Source organism: Strix aluco, chromosome 7, assembly GCF_031877795.1.
Source record: "Strix aluco isolate bStrAlu1 chromosome 7, bStrAlu1.hap1, whole genome shotgun sequence".
Taxonomy (NCBI): Eukaryota; Metazoa; Chordata; class Aves; order Strigiformes; family Strigidae; genus Strix; species Strix aluco.
Window position 1 is genome coordinate 10,774,756 of NC_133937.1, and position 15,640 is coordinate 10,790,395.

The window sequence follows — 15,640 nt, forward strand, 5'->3', positions numbered from 1 at the left end:
CTGGCAAAGAAAATAGCAAGCAGTGTTGTGAGTTAACAGACCAGCTCTTCACCTCCACAGGCTCAAACTCAAATTTGGACTTGCATCACAAATGAGAATGTTTGGTCTGAGCATCCAAGCAATTCTGCAAAAACTGCTGAGCAACTGGTCACTACTGGTGGTCCTGCAAAGAAGGTGCCACGAGCCAGTGTAATCAAAGGCTGCTGCAAGTCAAGACTGAAGTACTGCTGCATAAGGCAGCAGGCACAAGTTGCCAATCTTTCCAATTTTCACATATTGCCAGGGATCTCGGTCCCTATGTTTTGCAGGTTACAGCCTCATTTTGGAAGCTGTTTTGCATCCCCCACTGGACTAAAATGTGTCATCATAGCATGTGACATTGAATAAATTTTCACACATTCTCAGGTAAGACAGAGTAGCAGAGTATTTTTCTTGAAGTCATATGCAAAAACAACAGCAAGGTTGACATTCCGAGAAAAAAACAAGGCACCTCCAATGCTTCTTGGGTGTTTCTACAGCTCTTTAGGGCATAACATGGGTAAGTCGCATGTATTCCCATTTTTCTCAGTGTGACTGGTGCCCTTTTTTACTTAGGCCATTCCAAGAAGTGCTGCAATGTAGCCCTCATCCTCTGATCCCTCAGTGAAAGATACTACCCCCTCAGTAACTCTGCCAGGGCATCTGTCTGCCTGTGCTTCTGAAACCACTATTTCCACAGGGCTCTTTTGAGAGAGGGCCCTTATCTGCAAAGCCCTGTTAGTATCAGACAGTGGTATTTCACTGGCCGAGCAACAGGTATCCCACTTCAAACACTTGTGCTTGTAGCCTTGCAATTGTTAGTGTCATAGGAATGCAAGGAGTCCCATGTTATAAGTAGGTTTATATAAAAACAGTCTTAAAACAAAGAAATCAATTATTAGTATTGTTATGCTAGCAAACCTAGACATGGGCCACAATCTCATACACTAAATGTTTCATGTAGAACAAAAAGATTACTATACCTTCCTTACCCCTTCAAATTTGTAACCTAAATGCTCATTTTCAAACTCATGCAAAGTTCACGGTTGTCAAGATTTATAAGTTGTCCTACTTACATCCCTTCTAAGGACAGTAGACTGAGTAGATCATCAGTGTAAGCTTAATAAAGCCAGAAAAGTTTCTCTAGAACAAATCTAGCCCTAACAGTGTAATACAACACAAGCAGTAGTAAGAAGAGTTTTTTGGTAGGAAAATACTTCTTTTAGTTACAGCTGTTCTGGCAGCAGCAGCATTCTGCTGGAGACACAGCACAGGAATCTACGTACCTGGCTCACAGAGCAAAGCAAATGCTGCAAGAGTCATGTCAGTGTAGGAAAATGCTAATACATTTTCCAAACACTGATATCACCTCACTGTGTATAGAGGTGTCAGGATCTTGTGATATTAGGCTACAAAGCTGGCCTCACAGTGGTGGGTTTGCATATTACCTACAAACACTTTTTGGCAATGAAATTGGCTCTCAAGATTAAGATTTACCTGAAACCGGGGGTCAATAGTAAGACCAGTGGAACAAAAGGGGATTCCTTCCTCTTTACAGTAAACTTTTCTTCCCAACCTTTCTGGGTTGTTTTTTTGTTAATTTTTAAACTTACACAAACAGCAGTATTGATGCAGATTTAGTACCAAAGATATTTTTGATTACTTTCATGAAAATTTTAACCAATTTTAACCAAGTCTCCTTGCCAAGGAGACTTTATGTGGGAGAACCTTTCTAAGACCCACTTTCACTTGGGCTACTACAATACATACTCAGTCATAATTCATCAGATCTATGACTCAGAACCACAGTAATTCACAGCTAAACTGGCCTAAGTAGGTCTTATGATGATGACCGTAACTTGAAAGATAAGTAGAATTTGTAGAAACACTCTTTTTAACTTTGTTAGGCTTGAGTCAAGCCTTAGGTATGCTGTAAAGCAGAGTGAGCTGCAGCTCAGGTTAAACTGTCTCAGCACACAAACACAGACATAACCTGAAAGTAAAGCTCATCATGTGCCTCTTAGTCCATTATTGTTTGGTGTTTTCTTTTATGGAGTCGTATGTGAGTTTCTAATATTACAGTTTATTCTGGAGATAGTTATTTCCTACATTAGTAATGGGAAGTTTTACCATAGCTTTGTGTTTCTTTCTTCTTGCAAAGAATCTGCTCTCAATATTATTATCCAACTGCAGCATTCTACTTTGTTATGAATTATTAGCTTCAGCCACTAAAAAAATGAACATGACACATATGTAAAAAAGTTCCTAAGGGGAACTTTTGTGAATGAGGTTTTACCCACAAGGTAAAAACAAAGCCATTATCCATTTCCCTGAACATTTAGACTAAACTCCAACTTCCACGAGCATACAAGAAGATGGTTCAGAAATAGACACAAAAATCTGAGGCTACATCATTGGATAGCACAAGCTCTCCCATGTAAAGTTTCATAAAGAACATTTCCTGAATAGGCTGGGGAACACTTATGGGCATGCTTACAATTGCTATATGTTTTCCACTGACTGGAAAAATAGAATGGAAAATCCATACCCTTCCACACAGTGCCATGCCCAAAGTGTCACACAGAAAGTCACCCTACCTCTAACGTAACAGCACTTCCTTCAAAAGCCCCAGTACTTAAAAAATGTATTACACGTGCCCAGATGCACCCTTTGGATTAGTATAACTGATTTTTATAAAGTTTTTCACGTGCCTAAAGTTAATCATGTCCATAAACTTTTACATAACACCTCAGAACACACAATTAACATGAAGGAGTTAAGAGTATGTTATGTCAGTACTAAAAGTTACTGAATTTAAAAAAGTTTTCCAGTCTAGTATTTGTTCTACTGCTGGAACTGTACATTAATAAATCTCCTAAGTTTCATGTTTTTTAAAGCCAATGTTAATACTGATACATAAGCTGGCCTGCAAACTGTATGGTTATTAGGCCTACTGTGATTTGATGTAGAAAGAAGTAAGCACTTTGGTATAGCAAACCCTTAGAAAGAGGAGAAAGAACAGTCCTGAGAAAACGCACAAAAGTTGGAATCAGAAGTTCAAGATTCTGTTTTTCTCCCCATGCTTTCTGTGTGACCTTGAGAAAATTACTTAATCTTCTCATATACCAGTATTTCTACCTGTTAAATAGAGGTAATATGCTCTTCATCATGACAAAGTTACTCTCAACTAGCTTTTGCAATTTGTTCCAAGATTCACAACTGGAAATATAATTTATTTTTTCCACTGCTCACATTTTCTTCCTTTATTGTATGGTTATCAAAAAGTCTAAAGTATACTATTACATATGAAAGTCAGAGATTGTTACTGAAGTGGGTAAGGGATGCATAGCAATTCATTTTCTCAACAGGAGTTATTCAACAGAAATAATATACAGATGCCCACCACACTGACTTCAGTTATCATTTACACGTATATTTTACTTTGTAACGAGTCAAGTAGAATCAAGCATTTTAATGGTAAAATGTAACTAATAAAAATATGTACCATGCAACTGTGTACATTCTTTGATCAAAGAGCCTGATATGTAAAAATGTATTCCCTTGAGGAAGCTGAATATTAAAAATCACTGGATCAAATTTTGCTCTATGGTACATAAGCAAAAAGGAAAACTATTTGTGGAGAAGGTGCTGAAACAGATCTATGGGGAGAAACAACTAATTAACAGGAGATGATTTAAGAGAGGGATCCTTGAAAGAGGGCTGAGCCTCATAGGTAAGGTTTGTCCCTTGAAGTCAGCAATGTCAAACAGACAGAGAATAATTTTTAGGGTCTTCTGCTCTATTAATGGGGCAAAAATTGTCAGTGGAAGAAGGGAGTCATTGACCAGCAGTGTCATCCAGGAAACAACATGAACAGGACGAAGCACTACAAAATCAAACCAACAAGATTTTCACAACCTTCCCTGGATATTGCCTAGAATGAAAATCAGAGAAAACTGCATAGTGCAGCGTGCTCTGAACATCAGATCATTGTTTCTGTCCTGTCCAGACATGAACTACCCTTTTCAAGGTCAGCTTTTACTTTCATGCCTCCATTAATGTCAAAGGATTTAAAGTAGGGCAATTCATCAAAGTTTGAACTCCAACAAGTGTTAAGAATACAGTGAGGCTCAGACATAAAAGGAAGGAATGAAGGAAAGAATAAGACTATATTCTCAAAAACTCACAGAAGCATTTCTAGTGCCTGGAGCATGTGGCTATTACCACAGAGCACTGGATTCTCTTAAGGTAATTGCCCAGTGCCAAACTGTTACTTCAAGGAAATCAGTTCTCCATCAGACTTCGAGTAGTACTAATATACACTTGACTGGTCATAGTTGTAAACACATAACCAGAGAATAGAATATACCTCAATGTTTTGGGTAATACCTCTCCTCTTATTTGTCTGTATTAGACATGCTGTGCAAGTTCACTTAAAAAAAAGAGGAAAATAAGAAAAACAGGTTTAAAAAACAAACCAAGAAAAATTTTCTCTTTTTTAACCAACAGTTTCAGATCTGAATTTAGAAGTTTTTTCCCAATGCCACCGCTCACCTTCATCCTGTTGCGCAGACTGCACAGAGCCTGCTCAGCTCAGTCACATCTCCTAGAGATTCTTCTTGTTTTCCCTACTCTCCACGCTGAGTGACCAGTCAATTCTTCGCTAGTTAAACCACAGAGCCAGAGGGGAGGCCTTCGTCTACCCTTTCCAAGGACCTGGCATGAAATAGCTGTTTCTCACCTCACTTCTCTATGAAACCCTGATCTCTTGAGTGCCCGTAAGCCCAGATCTCAGCTCCCTTGTTCCAGGCAGATCCTGAGGTCAAGCATTCCTTGTCACTCACCCCAGAGACAGTCCTGGAGCAGTCCAGCTTTCAAGCCCTCCCAGCAGTATCACCATCTTCTAGTTCTCACTAGATCACACTTCTAGTACCCCCTTCCAAGCAGTCCCCAATGCCCTCAGGTGCCAAAGCCAGCAGTAATTAAACACAGTCCCCTCCTGGCTTTTAAAGAAACCATGCATGCTTCCACCTTAGTATGTAAACAGATGGAGTCTGGGTTTATAATAATCCTTCAACTGTTATTTAAAAATATGAATCTTTTTGATGCTGCTGTCCTCAGCTGAAGTCTCTGAGTAACAGAAGCACATGACAGAACCCTTAATGTGTATTGATACATCTTATTTGAAGTGCTGTTTTCCAGATGCACTGGTTAAAACTCACTTTCTGCTGCTGCTCAGTGAAGTAAGAAGAGAACTTAATCTGATGAAGGACAGAGTTGAGGTAGTAGCATCAGGCAGCTCAGTGGTTGGTCGTGTTTACTGCATAGATGATTCCTTCTGAAAATTATTCCTCTGAAAAAGAAAAAAACACACCAATCTTTCAGGTCCTGGATCATTATGTTCAGTCAGATGAGAAATAAGTTTCATGCAGTAAAAGCTGTTCTCTTTGGACACTGTGGAGACCATTTGTTTTGAATGAAGGAATTAAAAACATGAAAACTCCATGAAACGTCATGTGAAACTCCATTTCAATAAATCACACCCCCTTAATGTTTGCTTTACCCCAAATTGTCATGGTATGGGATGGCCAAAGGCAAAGGAAGCAAAAAAGAAAACACCATTCAGGATACCCCTTAGCACTGCATCAAAATAAAGTGACTGTAAATAAGCTAGGGAATCCTGAAGTGTTGCAAAACACAGTAACTTCATATGAAACATGCCTCTTCTCTTTCCCGTTGTGGGCCACTATCAGAAAAGGAACTTAGAGTTACCATCTTGTGTCAGATTTCTCCTTGCTTCTTTCACTGACTCAACCCTCCTTGATTTTTTTCTCATATGTAGGAGCCAGACCACAGTGATTTCAGAGACAGGGCTAAGGAGGCCACAGCATGCATTTGAGCGCTGCGCCTTGCAGCTTCCCTTCATTGTGCTGTTTCCTGAAATAGAAAGAATCCCCATCACAGCTGAACCTGCTCCATTTTCACTGGGTCACAGCACAAAGGCAATCGCTTATTAGAGCAGGTCATGAACATGGCAAGAGTGTGAGGTGTCTAAATTACAGCTTTTAAAAATAAAATTACACAGTTGACTGTCCAACATCATTGGAAGCCATTTCTGTGAAACCTAGGCTTTGGGTTTAGATAAGATCAGTGCATTTCTTTTGCCATAAGATGGTCAGGGCCACATGCCTTACCACAACAGCCATACAGGTAGGAACGGTATGATACCGGTAGGGACTTACAGCATAATGATTCAGCCACAGGAGGTGGATCCTGTTGAAAACTGGGCTTCAGAGAGATGTAATTTCTAATCCACTATTTAAGGAGAATTCTCTGAACAGAAAATCATGACAATTAAACCACTTCACAGGGATCTCAAATCAGTTCTGGATTCGTCAGTTAAAAATTTTAAAACAAAACAAAACAAAAAGCCCCATGGCAATAAAGCAACATCCCTTACTAAGCACTTCACATCTTAGTGATTACTTGCTTAAGATTTTCACAGTATTAGTACTTCTTCGCCAGTTTTGGATCTCTCAGGATGGGAGACAGAGATTTAAGAAAGGATCCTGTTTGTGCAAAGGATATTCAATTGAACTTCAGCAGCTGAAACCCTTTGGAAGTCACAGCCTAAGTACTAACACTACAGCCCCAGCTATTACGTATCCAGTACAAATTACACTCAAAATATTGGTTGATTTGACAAGTCAAGAGGGCACCATAATGCTTCTGTTTCAACATATGACTAACTTGTAGGCACTTGTCTTTCTCTGCTTCCTCCAAGAGCTAGTGGCCTGGTTCTACTTAAGAAACATTGGTTGCAGCAGAATTAGTTGACTTCAGTTATAATTTGACTGTTATTATTTCACTTGATCTCTAATGTGAAAGATCTCATCAAAAGAAAAAAGCTCATCACAGAGCACACATTCATTGGAACTTTCATTCCAGTCCCTCTACAACTGATATCCGACATGTAAAGGAAAGGGCTGAGGAACAAAATAAGTTAAATGGTATAAGGAGTAAGACAAAGACATTCCTGTTGACTTGTCTGGAAGCTCTGTTCTTGTTAACTAGTGCATTCCTTTAAACATGGGGGAACTGAATCAGGTTACTCATATAATAGGGTCCTGAATTTGTATCCTACTTGTCCTTCCCTAGGCCACTGACACTGAGTTGGAAAGCTTGGCTGACCCTAAACAAACTTTTTATTATTGAAATTGCCAGTAAAGCTACATACTAAATTCATTTTTTATTTTACTTATTGTGATTGAACAGACGTAGTCAAGAACATTCTTTTGACATCATCTGCCTTTCTCTACCACTCCTTCATTCTGCTTACTGCACGAAAACTGTGCAAGTGCAAATGACATAGCCAATTAGTCAGTTCCTGTCTTAGGTTGAGTTGTACATTTTGCATCTGACCATCAAGACATTCCTGATCTTTCTTCCTCTCAACTGAGAAACAATCTTCCTACACACCTTCCAAATAGGAAAAAAATTACCACTTGGGAGAATCAAGCTAAATCAGCTTACTCTGCCCTTCTTGCTTTGAGTTCAGTTCCTCCCTTATTCCCAGCACAACTGAAAACACTAAGAAAGGAAGAATGTGTGAATGAAAACTGAGATGACTTTGGTTAAACCATTATTAAATAGCCAAGCCCTCATCTGAAGCAGTTGTGCCACTGTATTTTGTTGGAGCATTTGGCCACAGTCTCCTAACTGATGTTAAGTAACAAATGTTTGCTTTTGCACATATTCTCTTGTGTAGATTTATGTAACTGGCAGGACAGATTGCTAGCATAAATGTATTAAATGAAAACTGTTGTGATAGGTTTCAGTCTAGTTTGTTCTATTCCCCTTTTAACAGACATACTGCTACAATAACAGCTTACTACAGGTTATCTATTGAGGTGGTGGTGTTAAACAAATTTACTTTATGCTTGAAGGGCCAGGAGAAATTCTGTGGGATGTTGAAAGGTGGGGCATCAACATGCTACCCTTTGAAGAAAAAACATATACCAGCAGTCATTCTCCAGTGGCCACCAAGTTTATTTTAAAATCATCACCTTTACCTGCAACTACAAAGTGGCCAAAGCATTACATGTAGGCCACTGTGAGAAAAGCCATTGAGCCCGTTCACATGTTCTATTTACAGTTAAATGAAAAATTCTCAGAACAGTGTGGGTCATTTTGCCCCTCCTTTACTGTCTGATGCAGTGAATGTATCAGCAGCAGAGCAAAATATTTGTTAATTCTGGTTTGTTAAAAGTCGGTGAGCTGGGCAGTCTTTCTTCATTTGGATAATCTAGAGGTCATCTATCCCTTTGTAAACAGCTCTTTTAAAAGGCTCTGGGAATGTATATTTTAGAGCTCACACAATTTTTAGTGCACACGGGAAAGCAGTGCTTGAGTTAAGCTCTTATTTGGAAAAGCCTACTGGCTCACAGTCTTCTGAGCTAAATTCATCCTAATCTTCACATGTCACAATTAAAATTGTTTCGATAAATCAATAGGCTCAACTGAACAAATCATCAGATCAAGGCACCAAGTAATCAAACTGAATAAGACCGATACTCAGCTGACGATACTTTGTGGTAAGTATCAAAGATAATCAGTTCTGAGCCAGAGTATGTCATTAACTCCCTCTGTGACCTTGACAATTCAATTTACTCCAGTGCCCAAGTTTATCTGTAAATGGGCATGTTGTTTACTCTTGGAGTGCTGCAAGGCAAAACTAGGAAGGTTTTGCATAAAGGTTGCAAACCATAACCTTTTTTCCATTCTCAAACAGAGGATTAGCAGTGCATGTTTTAAGAAAGATGCAATGGTGGATTAATCAGCCTTCAACCGAGAGATGAAGAGAGACAGAGTGAAACAGGTGGGAAGAGATTCACTTCTCCCTTCATACAAATAGCATGCATTTACAACTGAGTATTTAAGAGTTGAATGGTGCGCTAGAATTAGGAGGCCAAAATTTATTTAGACAAACTAACTGAAAATAGATCGTTTAAACTTAAAGAGAATTCCAGTTCTCCTTCTGTCTAAAATTGGAGCACAAGATTTGTGGATATTGTGTAGTCAACACTGACATTTTGAGGCTGGATTGGCCCCAAGTATGAAAGCAGCCTGGGTTATGAGTCAAGCTGCATTGCTGGGGTTCATCCTGCTGACAGTCCATCTTGAATTACCTACTGCCATAACCCTGTTTTTACCCTGTACTAGCAATGTTATGCTAATAATGTAGCCCAGGGAAATGACAAGGAGGTTACCACATGGACAGCCTTCTTTTTTATGTTTGAGCAAAACTCACAATGGTTTATTGAACTCTATGCAACTCTATGCAACAGCTTGATGTTTTGATTGTTTTATTTGCTTGTTTGCTCTTGTATGTGGGCAACATCAGTAACTTTGCAAAACTGCTAAGACTGAAAATGGGAATGACGAATCTCTGTCTTACAAGGGTAAAATTACCAAAGTAGAGTCCCTCTAAAAATATGATGCTCATTTGAGCTGTTTGCTACATTTTCCTAAGATTTTCTGTAAAATTTCTGAAAAAAAAAAATTTGAAAATCCAAAAAATTGGATTCCTTTGGCAGCTTTTTTTTGCCAATGCCAGAATTTAAACTACAATCCCACGTGAATCAGACTCTTAATTGAATGTATCTCTAATCCTAATTTTAAAGAAATTCCTTCCAGTCTTTTACCACAGGGAAATGAAAACTGTAAATTGTTTTGCAAATTGCTCATTCATTCACTAATGACAGAAGGAACAGACAACTGAACCTCCTGCCCCCTTACATAGCATGTGCAAAGGACAGTGAAAGTCAGAACTGCTAAGCAATAAGCAACCACAAATGGAAAGGCCTCATTTACTGTTTGGGTAAATGACAGTGCAAATGCACCCCGGGCTCTGCACTCCTCTGAAAGTGAACAGTCACATCAAAGTCACCATAGAGAAATAACACCGACACAGCCCATCAAAACCAAAGGTAGCATCTTGTTATTGGTAATCAGGTAGAGGTCCCCAGAAAGCCACATTCATCACTAGCTTATTTCTGAACTCAGAACTGTAACCCCTTCAGCTGAGCAGGGAATGAGATCAGACATCAAAAGCATTATCCCACGAGAAAGTACGTCCATATTTTGTGCTGCAGTGTGTATTTACTTTACATGCTGGTTTTCCTAACACCATCATTGTTGAGGAACTCCTCAGTAGCTGAGGAGGCCAGCCTTGTTGGGCAGCAATCATTCTTTTCCATCTGTGATGGTTGTACAGTTTACAGTATGCAGTTTTCAGTTTACAGTTACTGCAACTAAACTATACAGACAGCTTACTAACATGCCTCATAACCCTAATGAAACCATATTGCAGAAATTTATGAAAAAGAAGGGGCTTGTTTATGAGGAAAACAATCTTTCTGTTACTGATCTGAGGCTGAATAGCTAATGCAACAGTTGGGGAGATCAGACTGTGATTAGAAGACAGGACAAAAGACTTGGAGAAAGACTCGTGGAAAACCCAGAATTAGCCCTTGACAGAACCATCCGAATTTCACAAGAAAGGAAATTGCCCAGGCTGGAATGAAACTCATGGGTCAAAGAAAATCACACTGAGTGAGTCACAGAGAAAAATGCACAGCCAAGTCTACCAGTAAACTACTTTCCAGAAAGCAAAGAGGGTTGTTTGCACAGGGTGGTCTGACCAGAGTAGTCTCAGTCTTCAGCTTTTTGTACTAAGTGGTGATCCTGAAGGTGTTTCACAGAACTATTCCAAGGCCACAGGGTCAGCAATGTATTTTTGAAACCTTATTTAAAATGCAAGTTTAATACTGTAACTAGTGGTTGCTAGAAAAAGAGGACAGAGGGTTTTGTCCCTCCAAAAGACGGCCTAAGTTTCTGGGAACAAGTTTGTAGGGTCTTTTAGAGAAGGCTGAGCAGGTAGAGCTCGCATATTTCCAAATTCCCTGGCCTTGAGTGACTTAATGAGCAATGCACAGCTAGTGAATTGCACCCTCTTTCAAACAAAAACAAATTCTGAGGCAAAACTGATCTGCACTTATCAGAACAGGATTATGGGCCAATCTGCAGTCTTCCTTGCTGATGTTTACCAGGGAGCAGAAAATCAGGTTGCTAAAGGCCTTGTAAAGGCTCAAAGCCCTTAAATCTAAGTATTTTTTCTGTCACATGTAGAATGGAATAATCTAACAGATCATCACCCTATTCATAATAAAGTAAGCATAATTCCTCTCCATCTGGATCATGTTTTCCAGCCTAAATCATCGATTATGCTACTTTACAAGGCCTGCTCATCTGCAGGAGAATTACTTGTGGTCATTTTGCAGCTTTTGTTATTTAAAGTGGGCTTCTAAGAGACAGCAGAGTCGATGAGGAATTCAAAGGATGACAAAGAGCTACAGCCAATTCCAAGGATAACAAAGCATGTATTTTCATTCCAATATTTGTTAACACAGATCCCACTGCAAAAAGCCACTGACAATCAAAATCCCTATCCCTTAAACACACTACTGAGGGTCTGAGGAGAGTTTTAAATGCACACCCATACAGCATATGATGAAACTAGTACAGAGCACACAGACGTACCTAGCTACGTGCCACAGAAAGTCAAATCAGATTCTGCCTGCATTTATTCCCACCTAATCTTCCTAAAGAGAATCAAATAGCCTTGATGCAAACAGGGTATGAACTTTCACTAGAGGGAGGCTTACAGCATGGTAAAAGCATTATTCAAAGCTGAAAAATGAAATATATCTTGAAGTTCTGAATCCTTCTGGCAGAAGAGGAAAATATATTTAGGTCTTTTGTTATACCAACTTCAGGATCAAATAATCACTTACTTGAAACGCACCTCATTGCACAGTTACCCCCTGCAAATATTCATTATTTTCATTAATTGGTAGGTAAAGAAGTATCTATCATCAGCAGAGTTGGTTAGCATCACTTGTAAATAAAGTTTAAATAAATTAATTGAAGTAAATTTCTTACATTTTACCACATAATTTCACTGTTGCCTCAAGACTAATCTAACAGGCAATGGTTCATAGTTCTGATAACTGTGTAAGAAGCGGCAATTCTAAAAAAATACTTTGGTATTTCCATGGCTCGAGGCATCGGTAGCCACAAACACTCATTTTAAAACCAATTTTCTAATCACTTTCTTTATTAAAAGACAAATTGAATATATTGCTGTCAGCATAATCACTTTGTTCCCTAATGAGATATATAATTTTATCTGTGAATGAATTTTGGAAAAAGTAATATCTAATATTCTGTTGAAAATTAAGTGATCTATAAAGCTGAGTGTGCACAATGCTATGGTATGCTTTTCTTCCTTCCACAGCAACCACTGCGTTATTTTCTGTATTGACATATTTTTGGGGAGAAAAAAAAGTTGCAAGGATTTTGCTTTTATAATCCATGGTAAAACTGATCTGCTCTATTTGCACGTTGCCTTAGATCTAACAAACCTTTCATACAAAGTGGATTGTCTTGTGGTAATTATTGGTAACTTTAATGCTCTGTGAAAAGCAATGTATTCGGGCATTTGACAAGATGCAAAATGTTTCCTTTGGGGATGTAAGCCGACTTGTCCGTGGGATATTTTTGCAACTACCATGAAGCCACAATCCATATGAACTTTGGCCAAATATACAGAAATAATTTAGATCATGGTTTCCTGGCCTGATCTGTGCACCTTGTGTACCGGACCAAAAGAGACCACTTAACGTGCATCACAGTCACGCTGCAGATGTGGAATAAAGAGAGTTTAGGTTCCATAAAACGAGAAATACTAAACCTCCACAGCAGTCCTTTTACGTAGGCTAGAGCTGCGCTGAGTATTCGAAACGGCCGTTGCGTACTCGGGCGATGCCGTTGCCGGGTGTGTTCCCGCCCGCCACCTGCGGGGCCCCTTCGGTGTCTCTCACGCCACGGGGTGTGCCCGGCGCAGGGGAGGCGGTCCTGCCGCCGCGCTCCGCACGCCGCTCGGGCCGCCGGGGGGGGCAGATCCGCCGCAGCCCCCGCCCGCCGCGCCGCGTCCCGGGCCGCGGCGCCTGTCCCTGGTGCTGACGGGCCCCGCGGCGGGGCCGCCGCAGCCCCCTCCCTCCCTCCCGCCGGCGGGGCTGAGCGCAGGGCACCCGCGGCCCGGCCGGGAGCAGCCCCTGCCCGGGGAGCTTCCCCTCCGGTGCGACTCACCCGGGGCACCGCACGGGCTCAACGCTTGCGAACAGGCTTTTTTTTTTTTTGTTATTGCACTGAGCAAACAGCTGTCTTTCTAGAAGATAATTTTGGGAGCATAACATAAGAAAAAACGTCGCACAGCACTGCTGACTAGAGGGATGTATGCAGTGGGTAGCCTGAATCTTGACAAAACTCAGCAGCCATACGATGTTACCACAAGGCTGAGTGTCTTAAATTCAGGTGGGCAATTATGTTGTTCATTATGTATTTTTTTGAAAATCGTCTTCCAAGCCCTCTGTTTGCTCTTGGGCTGTCGGTTTAACTTTTCCAACCAGTGAAAGTGACCATTAGCTATCACCACCAGTGAACCACCGGGGGGGGGGAAACTTCACTTCCACTTTTCGTAAGGGGAAATCGCCGATTTCACACGTGTTCTGGCGGCGAGCAAACGCGGGCCGAAGGCTGCAGGCTCCAAGCCGGCCAGGCATTACAGCACATGCTGGAGGGCCTTTGCTGAGCTGGGACAGGACTCCAGTTTCCCGCCTGCCCACCCCCCCCCCCCCCCCTCGCCCCCGGCCGCGGCAAACGAGGAGCCCGGCGCCGGCTGCAGGGAGTGTGGGGAAGCCAGGGCAGCCCCCGCGGCCCGCGCCGCCTTCCAGAAGGTTCCGGGTGTCTCTGGAGGGCGCCGCCCTCCCCCCTCCCCGCCGCCGCCATTTGCTCCCTCGTCGCGGCCCTGAGGGCAGCCAGACGCGCGACGCCCCGCGGATACCTGCTGCCCCGGCGCTCAGCCGAGCCGCTCCCCACAGCTTTGTGTCACCTTCCTGCCCTGCCACCGAGGCCGAGAGGGGATCTCCGTTCACAAACGGATTTTTAGAAGGTGTTCGGGCACCGCGGGCAACCGTTTCTCGCTTAACGGTCACTCCGCGACCGCCGGCGGCGGCGGCAAATCCCCTCGCGCTCCTCCGCGCCCGCCCAGCGCCCCCTCGCGGCAGCCCCGCGGAAGCCGCCTCCGCTGCGCGCGGCGCAGGCGGCGCGCGGCGGTCACCGGCGCCCCGGGCACGCCACGCCCACGCCCGCGCGCGGCGGCGCTCGGAAGGGCCGCGGGCGCCCTGGAGGCTGCGGCCGGGGGGCGGCGGCGCTTCCTCCGCCGCGGGAGCGGGGAGTGCCGGTGGCGCTGCCGCCTCTCCCGCGGCCCTCAGCCCACCCCCCTTCTCCCGTCCCCGGGGCCGCGGAGGCGGCATGTCCGCGGCGGCGTGCGGCCGCAAGCGCCGCCCGCTGAGGGCAGCTGCGGCTCCGGCGGGGGGCGGGCACCTCCGCCCGCCGGTCCGCTCGGGGGCTCGGCCGCGGCGGAGCGGCCGTCCCACGCCTGCCGCCCGCCAGCGCGGCTGCGGCGCGACACGGTAAAGCGGCGCGTGGCCAGAGGTAGCGGTGGGCTCCCGCTCAGCCGAGAGTGACCGGTTGCGCTGCTCGAGATACCGCGAGTGGGCAAGGTGGGTCGCGCCGCGGCGCTGAGGGAAGCAGCGGCGCCGGCGCCAGAGCGAGGGGACGCGCTCCGGTCACGCAGGGCTCCGGTCACGCCGGGCTCCGGTCACGCCGAGCGGGGCCGGGGGCGGCGGACGCCGCCCGGGTCCCGCAGCCTCCGACGGTCCGCGCCTGCGTAGGGAGCGCAGGCTGCGATGGAGCGGCCGGCTGGAGGCCGAACGGGCGGAGAACGGGCGCTGCTGGCCGAAGGGGCTGCGGCTGGACAGCGGGAGCTGCCTGCTCTCGTGAGAAGTCTCCCTGCAGGTTTAAAGAGTTTCTCTGGTGGAAAATGTTACCCAGTAAGGCCTTTACTGGGAAGGCAGAAATGAGTAGGCGAGTCATTAGGCTGACATCTAACTTTGGGGAGTCTGCCCGGTTTAAGATGCCCTCTTGCATCCTCCTGCATATGAGCATATGCGTAGGGGCACGCCTGCTGCGTCAGCGTGGTGTGGCGATCCTTGAGGATTCTGTGCGGTGGATAAATTACAGTGACAGCACAGGATCCCTCTTCTAAGCCTTGTTGTACATTCATTGCACTGTGCCAAACCTCAGGCTCTCTGGAGGCAAGCCAACACCGTAGAGGCCCTGTGACATCAATTCATTGCTCAGTCCATGTGGAGCTGACAGTGATCTGCACATAGCCTCTTCAGCCATTTTTGTGTGTGTGTTTGGGTTTTTTTCTTTTGCTATTTTCTCCTGTAAGCCAAACCAGTCAATTAGGATCCCCTGCAGCAAAGCACAAATTACAACAGTTACAGGGTTGCTATAAACTTTCCTCGTTTCAGCCCAGAGTCAGGGAGGAACAACAAAACAGAATGGCAATGCATTTTGCAACCTTCTCATTCTGGTTCAAGTACTTGTATTAGAAACTGAGCCCTGCATCCAGTTGCTGCTGTTGACCCAT

At 43.8% G+C, this 15,640-nt stretch overlaps 1 protein-coding gene and 1 long non-coding RNA gene across 2 annotated transcripts in view; one reads left to right on the forward strand and one right to left on the reverse strand.

Moving 5' to 3' along the window:
* Positions 1–14,146, reverse strand: part of LOC141925606 (uncharacterized) — a 59,500-nt gene extending 45,354 nt beyond the window's left edge. The window contains exons 1-2 of the long non-coding RNA XR_012623889.1: positions 13,985–14,146; positions 5,241–5,371 (exon numbers count right to left, since the gene is read on the reverse strand). This is a non-coding gene — a long non-coding RNA (uncharacterized LOC141925606). The remainder of the gene's footprint in view (positions 1–5,240; positions 5,372–13,984) is intronic.
* Positions 14,147–14,519: 373 nt separating this feature from the next.
* The window catches only part of LDB3 (LIM domain binding 3), a 130,608-nt gene continuing 129,487 nt past the window's right edge, over positions 14,520–15,640 (forward strand). Inside the window, exon 1 of the mRNA XM_074830437.1 lies at positions 14,520–14,705. The gene's annotated coding sequence lies outside the window, so the exon portion shown is untranslated. The remainder of the gene's footprint in view (positions 14,706–15,640) is intronic.